Source organism: Microcaecilia unicolor, chromosome 8, assembly GCF_901765095.1.
Source record: "Microcaecilia unicolor chromosome 8, aMicUni1.1, whole genome shotgun sequence".
In the NCBI taxonomy this organism is placed as follows: Eukaryota; Metazoa; Chordata; class Amphibia; order Gymnophiona; family Siphonopidae; genus Microcaecilia; species Microcaecilia unicolor.
Genome location: NC_044038.1, coordinates 90,971,442 through 90,992,111, shown reverse-complemented (window position 1 = coordinate 90,992,111; position 20,670 = coordinate 90,971,442). Strand labels below are relative to the sequence as shown.

Here is a 20,670-nt window from a genome sequence, read left to right as displayed (position 1 = left end):
AGCATGGGGCATTTGATTATCTGCCCAAGAGAGCCTTCAAGGTTTTCAAGATTTCCTACCGATGCACAAGCAAAACAATTACTTCAGTGTTGACGGAAGAAAATCCTGGAGAAGGACTGTGGTTGGCTACCTAGGGAATATCTGGGCATGGAGTGGATATTGCGCCATTTACAGAAGAAAGAGTTTATAAACAGCTTGAGAATCTGAAGGTGGACAAAGCTATGGGGCTGGATGGGATACATCCCAGGATACTCCCTCAGAGAGGTCTTTGGTGGGACCTCTTAAAGGTTTAATTAATAGATCTTTAGAGACGGGAGAGGTTCCACGGGATTGGAGACATGCGGATGTGGTCTCTCTTCACAAAAGTGGAGACAGGGAAGAAGTGGGGAAACTACAGACCAGTAAGTCTAACATTGGCGGTAAGACAAATAATGGAGTCGCTTCTGAAAGAAAGGATAGTTAACTTTCTAGAAGCCAACAGGTTACAGGATCCGAGGCAACATAGCTTTACCAAAGGAAAATCCTATCAAACAAATCTTAATGACTTCTTTGACTGGGTGACCAAAGAATTGGATGAAGGATGTGCGCTAGATGTAATCTACTTGGATTTCAGCAAAGCCTTTGATACGGTCCCCCACAGAAGACTCATGAATAAGCTGAGAGGGCTGAACTTAAGACCAAAAGTAGTGAACTGGATAGGAAACTGATTGACTGACAGGTGGCAGAGGGTGGTGGTAAATGGAATCTGCTGTAAGGAAAGGAAGGTGAGCAGTGGAGTTCTTCAGGTGTCAGTACTGGGGCCAATTCTGCTTAATATATTTGTGAGAGGTATTTCTGAAGGGTTGGAAGGAAAGGTTTGCCTCCTTGCAGCTGACATGAAGATTGCCAATAGAGTGGATTCCTGGAGGGAGTAGAAACAATAAGAAGGGATCTCAAAACATTAGAAAAATGGTCGAGGATTTGGCAGTTAAAATTTAATCAGACTAATATAGAAACATTCCAGTCTTTTATTATTGTTAAAACATTTTTTTATAGTGTATAGTGCTCAGAACTGAGTGCATATCTTGATCTGGAAACCAGTTTTATAGATAGCACTACTTCCCGCCCTGACAATTTGTTTGTCCTCTATATCATCAAACAATTATACTGTATTAAATATTCAACTTATCTGCATGTTAGATGTCCTTGGTACCTGTTATTTGGTGCTCTTTAGTATTGTGGGAGAAGATCCTATATCCTGTCATGTCCTCAGATCTTAATTTGATGTGTGTAGTGCTGTGCTCATTCAGTGTATTTACTCTCCCTCATTCTCTGCGTTCTCTGCATGCTGGCATGTTTCGCCATTACTGGCGTCAGGAAAACGTTAACTGAAAACATAAAACATTGCTTTTTAGGAAACACAGAATACTACTAATATAAACTATGTTCCTCATTTTAATTACCAAGGTAACACAGAACAATGGGAAAAAATTCCGCTCAATTATAGAGAACTACAACCAAAAGCAGCGGATAATTTACATAAATTATAAGATAGTGAATCAATAATGGAAAAGGGAGAGAACCTCAGACTGGTGATATCTTAATCAATGAGATTACATAGATCTGGTCACCATGATTTAATCATAGGTCGTTTACCAACCTCCTCCCTAGGTGTTCACTCATACACTGTTAGTGCATATATTCAATACATGAAACAGCCATAGTGCCAAACATTATTGCAAAACACAGCTACTTAGCTTGTTGCGGCTTAGAACAAGGGCTGGATTGAGCTTCGACGTTAGCTTCAGAACTTTTAGTACAAGAACAGTGCAGGGCTTCTACGGTCAGTGCCCTGAAACCGGTAAGGACAAATCAAACTCTGGTATACATAAAGTATCGTATACCGTGTAAAATGAGTTTATCTTGGACAGACTCGATGGACCGTACAGGTCTTTATCTGCCGTCATTTACTATGTTGCTATATAAGCTATTATTCAGGCTGTCCATACCACTTTCACGGCTGGTACCAATATCTACTCTACATGAAGAAATCCAGGCTGTGTTCCGAGGCATTTTTAGGGCTACTGTATTTACAGTCTAATACAGGTTTACAAGGCGCTTGTGCCAGCCTCAGCCCAGCCCGTCAATACAGCAGAGAGACAGTGATGGGAGTCCAGGGCAGCATGAACCTGACTGATGCATGCTTCAACATTAGCAGAGGAATTTTATCCGTCAGAGACTCATCTGCCACCATGCACCTTGACGCAGAGCTGACGCTCTAGTTGACACCCTTTTTTCCACTTCCCATGAAGGCAAACATAAAATAAGGTAAAGTAGAACAGCCTAGCTGTATAGGGAAATCAAACATAAGCAGCCTAGCTGTGCATCTCAATACTAGTGAACAAAATGCAAAGCATAAAGTATACAGTAAAGGTAAAGTAGAACAACCTAGCTGTATGGGGAAATCAAACACAAGCAGCCTAGCTGCACATCTCACTACTAGCAGAGCAGTGCAAACATATAGCATACAGTAGAACACAATAGACAAGGCAAAGGGCCCGGCCAAGTGGGACAAAGCCAAACAGGCAATACTTGGCTGACAGAGGTAACACCACTAGTGGTTAAGGAAAGGGTTCATTCTGTCAGTACACTCAGATGAGCCGCTGAACAACCGCAGCAAGCTCCCTCAAAACCAGAGTGGAGCAGAAGCAAAACAAAGGGACAAGAAAGAGTTTCTTGAGGACGTGCACCGCAGGTAGAGGCAAGAGCGAGTCACTGCTCACAGAAGACTAGGGATGTCACCTAAGACAAGCAAACAGTCACTGAGGTGCCCGAGCCGAATGCTCCCAAGGCAGGCAAGATAAAGCAACAAAACCTGAGCCGACGCCCCCAAGGCAAGCAAGGTGAAGAAGCCAAACCTGAGCCAATGCTCCCAAGGCAGAAGACTAAACGGCCCTGCACAGCACCCAAGGGCCAGGAATAGCCTACACGGATCCCTCCGCACTCCAAGCACCGCTCCTTCGTCAAGAGATGCCTCGAGACGTGGCATCAGCCGCTGCACCTGCAGCACTCCCCGTCATCCAAGCCACACAGTCCAAAACAGCACAAAGCCACTTGCTGCATACAGTGACCAAGGACTCACTGTGGGCAACAGGAAACTTAGCTGAGGCTCGGAAGGCTCTAGACTCACAGGCTTGGCAGGCAGGCTTCACTGGACCAAAGCAAAGGTGAAAGCTGAAGGCAAAGCTTTTACTCCTCAGGACTACCAGGCTTGAAAGCAGGCTTCACAGGAACACAGCATAAGGTGAAAGCTGTAGGTAAAGCTTTTACTCCTCAGGACTATCAGGCTTGAAAGCAGACTTCCACTGGAACACAGCATAAGGAGAAAGCTGTAGGCAAAGCTCTTACTCCTCAGGACTATCAGGCTTGAAAGCAGACTTCCACTGGAACACAGCATAAGGAGAAAGCTGTAGGCAAAGCTTTACCTCTCCAGACTACCTGGCTTGGAAGCAGACTTCCATAGGAACACAGCATAAGGAGAAAGCTGTAGGCAAAGCTTCACCGCTCAGGACTCCCTGGCTTGGAAGCAGACTTTCACTGGAACACAGCATAAGGAGAAAGCTGTAGGTAAAGCTTCAGGCCACGGCCTCACAAAGAAACAGAAGTTGGAACTAGCAGAGCCCCAGGCAGGCGTGGGCTTAATCAAGGATAATTGCCAGAACACTGAGCACTCTCAGAAGCCAGCTTAAGAAGTGCTCAGTGCTGATGACATCACCAGCTTGGCCTCCACCACTCTACAATGACCCTCACAGGTCACTGACTCGACCTGCAGGTAATTTTAGAAGGTTTAGAAGGAGGAACAGGGCACTGACTAGCAAGGCACAGACATCGCCACGACTACCGTGACAGATACAATGTATAGGAGTGGAGGAGTGGCCTGGTGGTTAGGGTGGTGGACTTTGGTCCTGGGGAACTGAGGAACTGAGTTCGATTCCCACTTCAGGCACAGGCAGCTCCTTGTGACTCTGGGCAAGTCACTTAACCCTCCATTGCCCCATGTAAGCCGCATTGAGCCTGCCATGAGTGGGAAAGCGCGGAGTACAAATGTAACAAAAAAAAATCCACTGGGTTTGACATCAAAGGCCTGCCTCACAAGATATTTATTACAGTCTAGAAGTTTTACAGTGTAGTTTATGTAATTCCTTTTGTTTGTTAGAGGGAAGGAATTCTGCAAAGGACAGAGTACTCTATATCAGAGATTTTAAGTAAATTATGGAATAAAGTTGATAGTCCAAGATGCGATTGGTGAGCATTGATGTTTAAAAAGTGTTTCTGCCAAAAGAGTCTAAGGTCCTTGCTTCTCTGCCTGGAGGAGCCGATCTGGCACTTCGAGTTTGCTTTAAAGCGGACTCCACCACTAATGAATGGTGTGGTAGTTGTGTTTTTTCCAAATATTGCACATTTCTGAATCCTATACATTGTGTCAGATTTCTTAGAAGCAATCTGAACTGTCGGAAGGGATTCCTAATTTTGTAGTAAATTACTTTTCATGACAGAATGGAGGGGAACTGTAATATCTTCTCTAGGTGGAGAGTCATAATCTAGCACTTCAAAAAGTTCTGAACAAGGTTCTTCTTCTGTTTTTCTAGTTTAAAAGCTATAGCTTGTGTCATCTCACGGACAAAGTCTGGAAAGGATATACTCTGTAGGGGAGACTTTTTGCCTCTGAGGTGGCAGAGAAGGATCACACAGAATGCCATAGGACTCCTCATCTGGGAACTCCTGTGGGTCTTGATCTGACTCCCAGGAGAGGTCCGAGTCTGCTTATGAGAAGTATGTGGAATAGAATGTCAACCAGAATGTCAGCTTTGCATCAAGGCATATGAGCTTCTGAAATTGGAGAAGGCTCTAATGCTGAGCCAGCTTGTTCCAGTCCGCCCATTCCAGCTTGTTCCTGTCCATCTGCTCCAGCTTGTTCCAATCCGTCTGTTCCAGCTTGCTCCAGTCCGTCTGTTTTAGTTTGTTCCGGCTTGTTCCAGCTTGTTCCAGTCCGCCCATTCCGGCTGTTCCAGCTTGTTCCAGTCCATCTATTCCAGCTTATTCCTGTCCGTCTGTCCCAGTTGGTTGTAATCCGTCTGTTCCAGCTCGTTCCAGTCCTACTGCTCTAGTCCATCCGTCTGTCCATCTGTTCCAGCTTGTTCCAATCCTTCGTTCCAGCCTGTTCCAGTCACTTCGCATCTGCCCCAGCCTACTTGCATGCCTGCCTGCCTACCAGCAACCAACCTGCCTGCCTGTCAGTCCATCAACTTGCCTGCCTACCAGCAACCAACCTGCCTGCTTATCAACCCATCAACTACCTGCCTGCCATCTAGCCTGATCAACTGCCTAACTGCCTCCCCGCCTGCCTTCAAGCCTGCACAACTACTTAACTGCCTCTCTGCCTGCCGGCTTGTCAGCCCATTAACCCATCTGTCTACCAGCTTACCCATCACATGCTTGCCTCCCTGACCATGGCCCCTATACACATTCTCTTCATCGCCCTGTCCCTTCCTAATCTTTCCCCCTCCCCCCACCGCTGTCTTCCACAGGAACTCATTGCCCATCCATGTCCTCTCCCGTCCTGCTCACTACTGCATTACCCTACCCACCCCCGTCCCTCACCACCTCACCATCTCTCCTATCCCCCCTCCCTCCTAGCTCTCAACCTTCAACACTTCCTTCCTGCCATTAGCCCATCCCCATTCCTACTAAGCCCATCCCGTCTTCGTTGCCTTCATCGCCCTACCTCCCCCACCCTCCTCCGCACTCTCTTGCTCCTTCTCCTACTATCCGCCGGAGACATCAATCCCAATCCAGGCCCCCCACACATGCCCTCGTCTTATCCATGCAAATGCTTCCGAGATGTCTCCAATCTCATCTCTGTTCCCCCCTTCTTCCCTCCCCTTCTCGTATGCCTTGTGGAATGCCCGCTCTGTGTGCAACAAACTTTCCTTCACCCACGATCTCTTCATCTGCCGCTCCCTTCAACTGCTCGCCCTAACTGAAACCTGGCTCACCCCCGACGACTTGGCCTCAGTCGCTGCCCTATGCCATGGAGGTTATCTTTTCTCCCACACTCCCCGCCCAGTCGGCCGCGGAGAAGGTGTCGGGTTACTACTGTCGCCTGCTTGTAGTTTTCAACCCCTCCTACTACCGCAATCTCATTGCTTCTCATCCTTTGAAGTTCACTCCATCCGTCTATTCTACCCGCTGTCACTCAGAGTTGCAGTCATTTACCGACCCCTGATAAGTCCCTCCCCTCCTTCCTTACCGACTTTGATGCATGGCTCTCCGTTTTTCTTGAACCCTCATCTCTGTCCCTCATTCTTGGAGACTTTAACATACATCCTCCTCCAACCTCCAGCTGAGCTCCACTACCCCCACTCACCGAACTAACCACTGTCTTGACCTCATCCTCTCCTCTACCTGCTCACCCTCCAATTTCTGCGCCTCAGATATTCCTCTCTCAGATCATCACCTGATCACTGTCACACTTCATCACCCTCCCCCTCAGTCCCGCCCTACACTAACCACTACTTTCAGGAATCTCCAGGCCGTTGACCCTCCCACCTTATCCTCTAGTATCTCTAATCTCCTCCCCTCCATCATGTCCTCCGAGTCTGTCGATAAGGCTGTTTCCGCTTACAATGCCACTCTCTCATCTGCTCTGGATACCCTTGCACCATCCATCTCCCGTCCCACAAGGCAAACTAATCCCCAGCCCTGGCTAGCCCCCTGCATCCGATACCTTCGATCCTGCACCTGATCTGCTGAACGCCTCTGGAGGAAATCTCGCACCCATTCAGGCTTCATTCATTACAAATTCATGCTATCCTCCTTCCAGTCCTCCCTATTCCTTGCCAAACAGGAATATTACACCCAACTAACTAATTCCCTCAGCTCCAACCCTCGTCGCCTCTTCGCCACCCTTAATTCCCTCCTTAAAGTGCCCTCCGTTCCCAACCCCCCTCACTCTCTCCTCAATCACTGGCTGACTACTTCCGCGATAAGGTACAGAAAATCAACCTCGAATTTACTACCAAACCACCTCCTCCTCCTTTAACCCACTCCCTCAACCAACCAACCCAGGCCTCCTTCTCCTCTTTCCCTATTATCACCGAAGAGGAAACCGCCCACCTTCTTTCTTCCTCGAAATGCACCACCTGTTCCTCTGACCCTATCCCCACCAACCTACTTAACACCATCTCTCCTACCGTCACCCCCTCCATCTGCCATATCCTCAACCTCTCTCTCTCCACTGCAACCATCCCTGACACCTTCAAGCATGCTGTAGTCACACCACTCCTCAAAAAAACATCACTTGACCCTACCTGTCCCTCCAACTATCGCCCCATCTCCCTCCTACCCTTCCTCTCCAAGATACTTGAATGCACCGTTCACAGCCGCTGCCTCGATTTTCTCTCTTCTCATGCCATCCTCGATCCGCTTCAATGTGGCTTTCGCCCTCTACACTCGACAGAAACGGCACTCACTAAAGTCTGTAATGACCTGTTCCTTGCCAAATCCAAAGGTCAGTACTCCATCCTCATCCTCCTTGACCTGTCCGCCGCTTTTGACACTGTCAATCATAATTTACTTCTTGCCACAGTCTTCATTTGGGTTTCATGGCTCTGTCTTCTCCTGGTTCTCCTCTTATCTCTCCCACTGTACCTTCAGAGTACACTCTCGTGGATCTTCCTCCACCCCCATCCCGCTCTCTGTTGGAGTTCCTCAGGGATCTGTCCTTGGACCCCTTCTTTTTTCAATCTACACCTCTTCCCTGGGCTCGCTGATCTTATCTCATGGTTTCCAACTCTCGTCCACTCTCTCATTACCTCTCGCCTTGACTATTGCAACCTACTCCTCACTGGCCTCCCACTTAACCATCTATCCCTCCTTCAATCCATTCAGAACTCTGCTGCACGTCTTATCTTCCGCCTGGACCGATATGCTCATATCACACCTCTCCTCAAGTCACTTCACTGGATTCCGATCAGGTACCGCATACAGTTCAAGCTTCTGCTGCTAACCTACAAATGCACTCAATTTGCAGCCCCTCAATACCTCTCTACCCTTATCTCCCCGTACGCTCCTACCCGAAACCTCCGCTCACAGGACAAATCCCTCCTCTCTGTCCCCTTCTCCACCATCGCCAACTCCAGGCTCTGCCCTGCCTCACCCTATGCTTGGAACAAACTTCCTGAGCCCATACGCCAAGCCCCCTCCCTGCCCATCTTCAAATCCTTGCTCAAAGCCCATCTCTTCAATGTCACCTTCGGCACCTAACCATTTCACCTCTATCCTGGAAATCTGGACTGCCCCAATTTGACTGCACATGTTGTCCATTAGATTGTAAGCTGACTGCACATGTTGTCCATTAGATTGTAAGCTCCTTTGAGCAGGGACCGTTCTTCTTTGTTAAACTGTACAGCGCTGCGTAACCCTAGTAGCGCTTTAGAAATGTTAAGTAGTAGTATGATGACGCGTGCATCAGTCAGTTGTGAGCTGCTTCAACAGTCAACGTCGAGCCGTTGTGCAGGACCTCTCCCGTGACTTGTCTCTCTGATGTACCCACGGGCTGCGCTGAGGCTGGTTCAAGTGCCCTGTAAGCCTGTATAGACTGCGAATGCAGTAGCCCTGAAAGCTCTTCCTTGAGCATGAAGGGTAGGCATTAGTAATGGCTGCGAAAGCAGTGTGTAGGTGTTGAAATCAAGAAGACCGTGAAGGCTCTCATTGTGAAAGGAGCTGGAGCAAAGGTGAGCGGTCACTGCGGCACTGATGTTTCCCTTGCATTGAGGACTTCAATACAGGGGAGCTATGGCCCAAGTGTGTGAAAGGAGAATTATGGCGATGCTTCATAGGCTTTTTGTGCTGCTGATTCCTCGCTGTACGTAGCACCGAAGGCAAAGATGTAGAGTCCTGACGCACTTGTGGCATCGAGTCTAGTGTAGCATCCTCTTGATTTTCAATGGGTGTATCTGGTTGATGCTGATGCAGATTCTTCTGCATTGAGTACTGAGTCTTCTACCATTCTCGATGCGGATGTTGATGCAGAACCAAAATGTTTTTCGCACTGGATTCTGCGGGCTGTAAGGGACCTTGCTTGCATGCGCTGACAGAGATTACAGTTAATGTCCTGGTGCTCTGGGCCTAGGCACTGAACACACCAGTTATGGGGGTCTTTGCCTACAATAGTCATATTGCATCAAGTACACTTCATAAAGCTACTCAGAACCCTTGATGACAGGGAGGGGAAAACGGTTGACGCAAGGTCAAAAGGCTCAATGGCCCAGGGAGCTTGAGTAGTCACGTACCCAAGAAAGGTTGATGCTTTCCGGGTATGAAATAGGGCTCAGAGGCCCCTCAGGCTGAAAACTGAAAAATAGAAAAAGATAAGAAAAAAACTATATAAATTATTATTGCCAAAGGTAAAATATGAAGAAAAGAATCCCGAAAAACGGAAGGCATGAAAAAGGAAAAGTGTTTTTTTTCATGCTGAGGAGAGATTTAAAAATACCTTTCTGTGGAAAATGAAAGACTGCTGGTCCCGCGCTTGCATGTTGGGTGGGAAGGCACCTGTGCCTGTGTGGTGGGGGCACTGCCTCAAACATTTAGCAGTGTCGCACTGGGCTCTGTGGATCACGTCACCCATATGTGAGAATATTATGCCTGCTTGTCCTTGGAGAATTATTAAAACACTAGTAAAAAAAGGCCCGTTTCTGGAGCCAATGAAACGGGCGCTAGCAAGGCTTTCCTCTGGCCCCCCCACCCAACGCACCTTCGTTGTTAGTGACGCCATTGTGGTGCCGTGGTCGCTGTCGATGTGTGACTCTGGCCCCCCCACCCAACGCACCTTCGTCGTCAGTGACGCCATTGCGCCGCCCTGGCCGCTATCGATGTGAGTGAATTGCTCCGCCCTCAACGTCATAACATTTGACGCGAGGGCGGTGCCCCAAGACTGTGTTTTTCGTGGCTTCAGAGCTTCGAACTTACGAACCTTGGCTTCAGTGACGTCAGACAATAGAACGTTGAGGGTGAGTTTTATATATATAGATAATAAAACCCTAAGCATATAATTCCCATACAAATACATTTTTAAACTCCCACCACCATTTGGATACCAGTATGATACTCTATAGCTATTTAGCAAATCTGAATTTGCGGTGGTGTGGAGGGAATAAATATTACAAAACAATTGTCCTAGCAATATTATAAAGCAGCTTTCTTCTTTTCTCCTGGTGAACTCTTGACTAATACCAAAATCCAAGGAGGAATCCAAAAGACAGTTGTTGTTTTTTTCCCATCGCTGTGTGTCGTGGAGAATTCTTCACATGTTTCAACAAAGCAAATGACTTGGCACCTGAATAGTTAGAGTGTGGTAGAGCTAGGTCCATTGGAAAGCGTATATCTACATTAGGAAATGTGTCCCTTTTGGCCTAGCTCCCTAAGCTTCTTGTACATAGGCATTACTGATGTTTCTGCATTTGCTTAAGAAGCAAAAAGCATCTGTAAAGTCTTCCTCCAAGCAGCGGCGTAGCCAGACCTGACATTTTGGGTGGGCCCAGAGCTAATATGGGTGGGCACTATATATAGATATAGATAGAGAGAGAGAGACATGAGTAGTGTTTCTTGGAATACTACAAAATAATGCCTTAGAATGCACTTGATGATGGATTTCTAAGTATTCTGCCCAACAGCTGCCCTGCATCAACATAAACCACTTACTTAATGTGAAAAAAAAACAATAGTTTTAAATATAGTTACATTATGCCATATAAACTTGTAATGTAAAAAATAAAAAAGCATTTGTCAATTTTATTACCTGCTGCTGCTTGGAGTTGGCAGTAAAGTTACTCAATTCTGGAATGATCTTCTCCATTCAAATTTCGAAGAGAACCTTTCTTTCCCAATTTCCCACATTTCAGGGCAGGGCCAGGGCAGGCTGAGGCTCGCACTAACCCTACGTGCCGTGCGTGCATGTGAAGCTATGCCCGCCCCTCAGATGCCAGTTGAGTGAGTTGCCACCACGAGCGAGTGGACAGAGCGGAGCGAGAGCAAGGCTGAGCACAGCCACGTCCGTGTAGGATGGAGGAAAACAGCAACTACTACGACGCGCTGATGATGCGACCTGGAGAGATGATCAGCTGAGCAGCAGTGAGCAGGTGCCTGCGACGGCGCGACGCGTAGGCTACTGCACTGCTGCAGTCAGTGAGTTGTGTGCGCGTGGGTGGTGGGTGGGTCTGAGCTGCCGAAATCAGGCTGGCCTGGAAAGATTAAGGAACCTGAAGAGAGCTGAGCGCGAGCGGGTGCCGTCTCCATGGTATGCGCTGCTGCTGCTGCAGTGTATGTGCGCTTGGGTGGGCGGGCGGGCCTGGGCCCACCCGTAGCTACGCCCCTGCCTCCAAGTCTTGTTTGTTGTGGTCTTATAAATAATCTGCAGCTGCATGAACTTCATGAAATATTCAAAGAATTAAACTATGTAAGAGATTCCATTTTTTTCTCTAATTTTTGTAAGCTTTGTCACATCATTGCAGTTCCTGCACTGTGCCACAGATAACGTAATGTGTTTCAGTAATGAATGCTTCTCATCCTGATTGTTTCATCTTTTGATTTGCAGACTCGGTGAACATTCTTTTCCTGTTTCTACTCTTTTGGCTGTCCTTGTAACTTTCAATTTTTAGTTCTTTTGCTTCTGTTTCATAGGTTTCAAAGTAATTTCTCACCTTAATGAATTCAATTAGTGAACTGTACAGAGTGGAAACGTGCACAGATTTAATTGTTCCTCCTCTATAAGAATGGCATCCTGCATGACAGGTGTCATTGCAGTTTCCAGACTGTCCATTCTGGTTCTTAACTAATGTGTTCTTATTGAGCTGCGCTGAGTTTTCCACTGTCAACAGTTATTTTGGCCAGTGTATCCTGAATGGCTCTGAAGACATATCTTCAAGCCCTGGTTGCATCAGCTCGGGCTGACCGCCAAGTGGCTTTCAGTGTCAATTTTTGATTGCAGACTTGGAGATTGGGATGTGGAACTTTCCCAGTGCTGAGTTAGAGCAGAGAAGAAATTGTACATCTCTCTATATAAAACGCACCTCCAGCGTTCTAATGAAGCCTCACTTTCCCAACGTTCTAAAAGTGAGGTGGCAGAGACCACTTTTGATCCAAGAGTGTCTGCCCCGCCCACGCGTCAAATGCGATGACGTCGAGGGTGGAGCACTGACACTGAAGCATCGCCAACCCATTGCCACGCGACAAAATCGCATCGCAAAAAAAACCACAAAGAACAACATCAGAACAAGGGAGGAGAAAGAGCACCACAACAAACGAACAATTCACACTTCCACAGCAGCAGGGAGCGAAGGAACATCACTGAAGGGATTCCCATTCTGATGCCCCTGATCCTGTTGCCGGTATGTGCTATCCCAATAAAAAAAGCCCTCCCAGCAAACAGAAACGGAACGCCATAACTACACTTGTCCGAGCAACAACCCCGCCCCCTCCCTCTTGCAAATGGAAAACCAGATAAAAACTGCCAATCACGCCGGGTACGCATCGTCAGCCACAACAAACACCCTCCCTGTCCTCCCGGACCGGCTGCCAAGGAATCGCACGAAGCACACGCCCACACTGAACCCCCCCCCCCCCACACAAAAAAAAAACAGACAAAAGGATCCCTCCGACGCAACCCCCCCCCCCACAAACAAAACCCACCCAAACGGAACCCTCTGGCGCCCAAACCCCCTCCCCCCCACACCAAACAAACAACACACAAACGGATCCCTCCGGTTTCATAAAAATACATACAAAGAGCCCACCTGAGTACTCCGAATGACTGCCACGGAAACGCAACATCCACCCGCCCCCCCCCCCCCCCCAAAACAAAAAGCAGACAAAAGCAAACCTCCGACGCACAACCCCTCCCCCCCCCCCAAAAAAAAGCCAAACAATCAGTGACTACAACGGAAACCTCCATCAGATGACACATGCGCCTTCAGCCCCGCCCCCACTACGGAAAACCACCCACATTTAACACTCAAACCAAGCCATAAATACGCCTCATCCTACCTGCCTGGAACGGATCCCTCCGGTTACAACAAAAATACAAGTGCTTACAAATAGCACTACAGACTGCCCTGCTGATTTCTCATTACTGTCTCAGACTCACATGTAGAGAATCAACCCCTACCAGCAACAACAACAAAAAAAAAAACACACCAAACTCCCCACAACCCAAAACCGCCCGAAGCCTAACCCCGCCTCCTGCGTCATCTAACCCCGCCTCCTGCATCATTAATCCGCCCCGTCAATAACCCTGCCTCCCACGTCACTAGCCTCACCCCTGATGTCATACACCCCACCCCAAAGACAACCCCGCCCCCAAAACCACAAACACTCAAACAAAACAACCTTACCCTACCCCACAAGCACCCCCTCCCCCCAAAACAATGCAACACTAACTGCTCATGCAACTCAGACACTTCTCCCTCATACAGATATCACTGATTATACAATAAACTCCACACACACACACTTACTCAACCCCACACTCACACACTCTCCATCATTTCCACACACACACAATCTATCTCTGTGACACACATGACCTTTCAATCTCACACACAAAAACACCGCCACACCCCCTCAAAAACACAGCAAAAAACATATACACTCAAAGCACCCCACTAATACCAGCCAGCAACAACATGGCCAACCCCCACCCAACAAACCTGACCCCCCCCCCTCCAAGCTCCCTGCAACATACTCTCAGTTCACCACCCCCCTTCCCCCCTTTCATTGTGAGACACACAATAACACAAACACTCACCCCCAACCTCCCAGCCCGCCCCACCCTCTCTCACACACACACACATACACGAACTCTCCCTGTGACACACACACCGACACACACACACAATCTATCGCTGTGGGCAGAATTCACAATGCAGAAGGGTAGCTAAGGGAAGTACAAGGGAACAACGGAAATTGTCCCCCATACACTCTCACACAGTCACTCGCACACACACTCTCTCAAACATGCACACTCCAAGGAAAACCTTGCTAGCGCCCGTTTCATTGTGTTCAGAAACGGGCCTTTTTTACTAGTAGTCTAAATAAAGCAAAGAATGAAACAGTGTCCAGATGACATTTTGCAGCATCTGAGCCAACCAAATTTAGAAAATGTGCAGAACCCGGAACTAAGTCAGCCAGAGGGTTTTCATCTTTAATCTGTACCTTAAGTCCTGAATAAAGTGAGCAATATCAGGGGTGGCGAGCAGTAGTAACTACACATTTCAAGATATTTCACCAATAGCTTCTCTCTACTTCTAGTTGAATTAAATTTGAATCTGCACACTGACATCTCTAAGTGAACATGGGCCAAGAGCAGCATTGCATCAGTTGAATTCTCATGATCACATGAACAACTGGGATTGGAAGAGGCAAATAATGTATTTTATGTAATGAAGGAAAAGCAGACTCAATATTTAAGGAGTTCTTGGTTTTCACAGTTTCCTGTTCAAAGTTTATCTTTGATTTAAATGGGAATATGTATTTAAAATACTTACAAATAAATGAGTGGAACTAATTTTCCAGTCATTGATGGGCCAATGCTCAGAACCAAATGTGGGTGCTAAGAGGCGATTAGCATCAGACTAGTGCCAGCGTTAGTGAGTTCAAAATGCTCAGAGGCTCTAGTGCAGGAGAAAAACGTTTGTGCCAAAGATTAGTGCAAATAGCATGCTAATGTAGTCAAACTGATGTCAATTAGAGCATTTCCTATTCCAATGCTCGGAGAACAGAGCACAAAACAAGCCTTACCACTGAAAAAATAATGCCAGCTTAGAGGCAGAGGATTTCTCATGATTCTTTCTTTAAAATCCGCTGTTTTTTATGTAATTTGGAAGCAGAAGGAATCCCATGCAAGCCCGTAAGTGCTGGCAGTGAGAGATGGTGTGTGAGTCGGAGCAAACCCAAAAGTGAAAGCTCACATTGGTGCTTGTTTCTTGCATTTAAATATGTCTTCCAAGTTAAAAAAAAAATTGAAACGCTTATAGTTAAAGGCGCAGAAAAGTGTGCTTCATTTTTGGATTTGGAGAAGCAAAAAAGCCAAAGAAACAGTGAAAGCGGAAGACTGTGAACCGCTACATGAGAAGGGTCCAAGCAAAGGAGTAGTGTGACCAGCAAAGCACCTTAAGTGACAACAAGAAGCCGAAAGAATGGTGGAAAACACTTTATTTGTAATGCCCGACGCGGCACAGTGTTTCTGCCAAATGCCTGCCTGGGGGCCTTAATGTGGAACAAAGTACCTTAATTGAATGAATAACCTGGAAATATAGAGCACTTGTCTTGAAAAAGATGGTCAGTGCGATGTGGAGGTAAAAAAGCTCTGAAGATTCGTGATCACTGTTGTTTTTTTCAAGACAGCAAGTGCTCAATATTCCCAGGTTACTTATTCATATTAACCTGAGGATTTTATTGCTGACAATGAAATTACATGGAAATAATTTTAAAACATAGGAGCAAATATTTTTTTCTCTCAAATAATAGTTAAGCTCTGGAACTCATTACTCGAGGATGTAGTAACAGTGGTTAGCATATCTGGGCTTAAAAAAAGGTTTGGACAAGTTCCTGTAGGACAAGTCCAAAGTCTGTTATTGAGATGGGGAGGCCACTCCTTATCCTGAGATTGGTAGCATGGAATGTTGCTACTAATGGGATTTCTGCCAGGTACTTGTGACCTGGATTGACCACTGCTGGAAGCATGGACCCTTGGTCTGACCAAGTAGGCGATTCTTATGTTCCCTCGCGCCTGTCTCCCCTTTGCAGGACCAGCACCTCTGTCTCTCTTTCTTCTTTCCCTGCAGGTCTCTCACCTTTCTTGTCCAGCACCTCTTTCCCTTCACACCTGCACTCTTCCTCACCCCCCTGGTTGGATCTCTTCCCTACCTAATCTCCCTGTCCAGCATCTCTCACCCTCCTTTCCCCTCCCATGATTCAGCATTTGTTTCCTTTGTTGCCCCAACCCCCACAATGTAGCATCTCTCTCCCTCTTTGCCCTCCCCTTCAACACCCCTGATGCAGCACCTCTCTCCCTCCTTGTCCCCTCACCCCCCCCCCCCCCCCCCCCATACTCACACAATCTGGTATCTCTGCTCTTCGTGCTGCGATTAATCTGTTTGTGCAGTGTTGGCACCCTCAATAATAGCAAGCTGCTTCAGCCAATCCTGGGGGTCTTCAGCAAGGGCGGTGTGTAGCTGAAGGAAGGCCCCCGGGATTGGCTGAAACAGCCTGCTCTTGCTGAGGGTGCCAGCACTGCACAAACAGGTTAATGGCAGCAAGAACAGAAGAGGAGAGGTACCTGAGTGTAGGAGGGAGGATAAAGAGGAAGAGAGGTGCTGCACTCAAGGAGGGTGGTAGGGAGAGATGCTAAATCTGCAGGGGGGGGAGGGGAGTGCACAAATGCATGTGATTGGGCCCCTTAAGCATGTGAGCTGGGGCCCAATTGCGTGCATCATATGCCAAAGGCATGTGACTTAGCATGTCACAGTAGCCACCTGCTTGAATCGCTGTGGCTGTTGATTGTCTGTTAAGGTACAAGAGAGGGAGGAGATACTGGAAGGACCCAAGGGGGGAGCTGGACTTAGGGAAAGGAGATGGTGAGATGTCAGCATTTCAGGCCGCAGCATCGGGGCAAAAAAACAAAACAAAAACCTGGCACCCCAATGCTCCACCTAGGAAGGCTCGGTGGTCTGGATTACAGTCTATGGACAGTCATTTGAGTAGCCCTGTCATAATGTTTCCATATTGATCTGTGCTGCAACCATAACTTGAGAATTGTATGCAATTGTAGCCACCCCATCTCTATTAAGCTAGAGTGGAATTTGAAAAGAGAGGGGAATAATGAAATGAGGAAGTGGCTGTAACAGCTTCCTTAAGGAGAAAGGCTAAACAGTTTATGGAAAAGAGGCTTACAAAATCATGAGTGGAACAGGTAAATAGGAAAAGATTGTTTACCTTTTCAAATTGTTTGTCTAGACTAAGCAGTAGCAGATTTCCAACAAATTGGAGCTCAATGTACAAATTTCCAACTCAATGTATGATTAAACTGCATAATTTGTTATGAGGGATGCAGAGAGACAAAGCTGGGCCTGGGGCAAACAATCTTAAGGGCCCTGCCTCTGTTCACCCACCCCACCATACATTTGCTGGCTGTTGTGCTAGGCACAATTCCTTCATGTGAAAGAAAACTTGAAACAAGTCCAAATCTAATATAATAATTCGCACCTCCAACGTTCTGAAGCTGACTCCATGGCAATGAAGCCGTGTCGGGTTCGTAATCGCCCAGGGAAAGAAACGCGAAGTCAGAAGGAGGAGGGACCAACCACAGCCTCGCATTCGCTCTCAGTGCCCTGCCCTTGGAGGGAAGGGAAGGCTGCATATAATATTCACCCACCGGAAGTTCGTTTCCTCCCTCCGAGGTCCAGGGTCATCGTCCGTCCCCCTCCCTCCCAATTCCAGGGTCCCCCCTCCCTCCCTCCCAGTTACAGGCCCCCTCCCTCCGAATTTTAAAAGTCATCCTGACTTACCACGCGTAGTAAAAAGCGTGCAGGCTCGGCACTTCAGTTTTCCCTTCTCTGTCTCTCAGCTCTGGTCCCGCCCTTGCGGAAACAGGAAATGAGGGCAGGACCAGAGCTGAGAGACAGAGAAGGGAAAACTGAAGTAAATGCCGAGCCTGCACGCTTTTTACTGCTGCTGCCAGCCACTGTAACCCCGACGAGATAAGTCAGGATGACTTTTAAAATTTGGAGGGAGGGGAACTGGAAGGGAGGGACGAGGACCCTGGACCTCGGCGGGAGGGACAACGACCCTGGAACTGGGAAGAAGCATTATCTTATACTCCTTGTCCCCCACCCAGATGCCCGATATGGCCCTCCATGCCCTGATGACTTAGGCAAAAAGCAATGGAGACAGTGCACAGTCCTGTCTTGTGCCCTTCTGCAGTGAAATGGCGGCTGTTCGTGCATTATTGAAGGTAAGATAAGCTAGGGCTTAATATAAAGCAATCGTATTCACGACAGGTAGTGCCCAATTAATCCCATCTTGTCTAGGACTGAGAACATGAAGGGCCAATGGACCTGCTCAACCAACGAGAGCAGCAGCATAGGAATATTATCTGCATTAGCACTATGGATCAAGTACAGGGTCCTGTGAATGTTATTGAAGTTTTACCATCCAGTGATAAACCCAGCTTGATCTTCATGGACCAGAGAAGGTATCACCCCAGGATTTTCATGAAAAATTTATAACCCAATCCTAATGTGGAGATTGGTCAATATGAACTACATAATTGGGGATTTTTTTCCTGGTTTTGGAATAACAGTAATCACAGCTAGGCGCCATGACTGTGGCAATTCAAGTTGCTTTTCCAGATCATTAAAGACCCAGATCAATATAGGCACCAAGATCCTCCCAAAATACTTTAAAAATTTGAAGTAGGTCTGTCTCACCTTTTGTAAGTGTTCTGATATATCTGCCAACTGGAGCTCATTGAACTCCAATCGCAAGCAATGGAGCTGTTTGCCCTGGTGTGTTGGCAGTGGACCGCTCTTAGCCAATTGTTCCAGCATATCTAATCCTTGACGCAAATGTTTTTTCTTATTTAAACACTGACAGTGAAGGTATGTCTGTAAAACTACAATGTTTCTCCTCACAACAGCTTTGAGGCCTTTCTATAGAGTATATGAGCTCACCTCCCCTATATCACTGAATTGAATATATTCCAATAGATCTTTTTTTAACTATGTGACATTACCCAGTCTAGTAAGAGAGTGTCATCGAGGCACCAAGGTGGTCTAGCCTTGGGACATGCTAAGAGTGAGGACCACTGGGCATGGTCTGACCGAGTATGTGTATGAATTTGATGGGCACTTATGCAGGAAAGGATAGCGGGGTCCCTTAGCCAACAATCTATCAGAGAGTAGGATCTATGCACTGGTGAATAAAGCGAATGCTACATACCTGTAGAAGGTATTCTCCGAGGACAGCAGGCTGATTGTTCTCACTGATGGGTTGACGTCCTCGGCAGCCCCCTCCATCGGAAAGTTTACTAGCAAAGGCCTTTGCTAGTCCTCGCGCGCCCATGCGCACCGCGCATGTGCGGCCGTCTTCCCGCCCGAAACCGGCTCGAGCCGGCCAGTCCAGTATGTAGCAAAACAATACACTTCAAGGGAAGACTCAACTCCAAAGGGGAGGCGGGCGGGTTTGTGAGAACAATCAGCCTGCTGTCCTCGGAGAATACCTTCTACAGGTATGTAGCATTCGCTTTCTCCGAGGACAAGCAGGCTGCTTGTTCTCACTGATGGGGTATTCCTAGCCCCCAGGCTCACTCAAAACAACAACCATGGTCAATTGGGCCTCGCAACGGCGAGGACATAACTGAGATTGACCTAAAAAATTTACCAACTAACTGAGAGTGCAGCCTGGAACAGAACAAACAGGGCCCTCGGGGGGTGGAGTTGGATCCTAAAGCCCAAACAGGTTCTGAAGAACTGACTGCCCGAACCGACTGTCGCGTCGGGTATCCTGCTGCAGGCAGTAATGAGATGTGAATGTGTGGACAGATGACCACGTCGCAGCTTTGCAAATTTCTTCAATGGAGGCTGACTTCAAGTGGGCTACCGACGCAGCCATGGCTCTAACATTATGAGCCGTGACATGACCCTCAAGAGCCAGCCCCGCCTGGGCGTAAGTGAAGGAAATGCAATCTGCTAGCCAATTGGATATGGTGCGTTTCCCTACAGCCACTCCCCTCCTATTGGGATCAAAAGAAACAAACAATTGGGCGGACTGTCTGTGGGGCTGTGTCGCTCCAGGTAGAAGGCCAATGCTCTCTTGCAGTCCAATGTGTGCAGCTGACGTTCAGCAGGGCAGGAATGAGGACGGGGAAAGAATGTTGGCAAGACAATTGACTGGTTCAGATGGAACTCCGACACAACCTTTGGCAAGAACTTAGGGTGAGTGCGGAGGACTACTCTGTTATGATGAAATTTGGTGTAAGGGGCCTGGGCTACCAGGGCCTGAAGCTCACTGACTCTACGAGCTGAAGTAACTGCCACCAAGAAAATGACCTTCCAGGTCAAGTACTTCAGATGGCAGGAATTCAGTGGCTCAAAAGGAGGTTTCATCAGCTGGGTGAGAACGACATTGAGATCCCATGACACTGTAGGAGGCTTGACAGGGGGCTTTGACAAAAGCAAACCTCTCATGAAGCGAACAACTAAAGGCTGTCCTGAGATCGGCTTACCTTCCACATGATAATGGTATGCACTGATTGCACTAAGGTGAACTCTTACAGAGTTGGTCTTGAGGCCAGACTCAGACAAGTGCAGAAGGTATTCAAGCAGGGTCTGTGTAGGACAAGAGCGAGGATCTAGGGCCTTGCTGTCACACCAGACGGCAAACCTCCTCCAATGGAAGAAGTAACTTCTCTTAGTGGAGTCTTTCCTGGAAGCAAGCAAGATGCGGGAGACACCCTCCGACAGACCCAAGGAGGCAAAGTCTACGCCCTCAACATCCAGGCCGTGAGAGCCAGAGACTGGAGGTTGGGATGCAGAAGCGCCCCCTCGTCCTGTGTGATGAGGGTCGGAAAACACT

At 47.7% G+C, this 20,670-nt stretch overlaps 1 protein-coding gene across 1 annotated transcript in view; it reads right to left on the bottom strand.

The window, feature by feature from the left end:
• Positions 1-11,424: 11,424 nt before the first annotated feature.
• The window catches only part of LOC115476473 (CD276 antigen-like), a 174,961-nt gene continuing 165,715 nt past the window's right edge, over positions 11,425-20,670 (bottom strand). The window contains exon 5 of the mRNA XM_030212867.1: positions 11,425-12,095. The gene's annotated coding sequence lies outside the window, so the exon portion shown is untranslated. The remainder of the gene's footprint in view (positions 12,096-20,670) is intronic.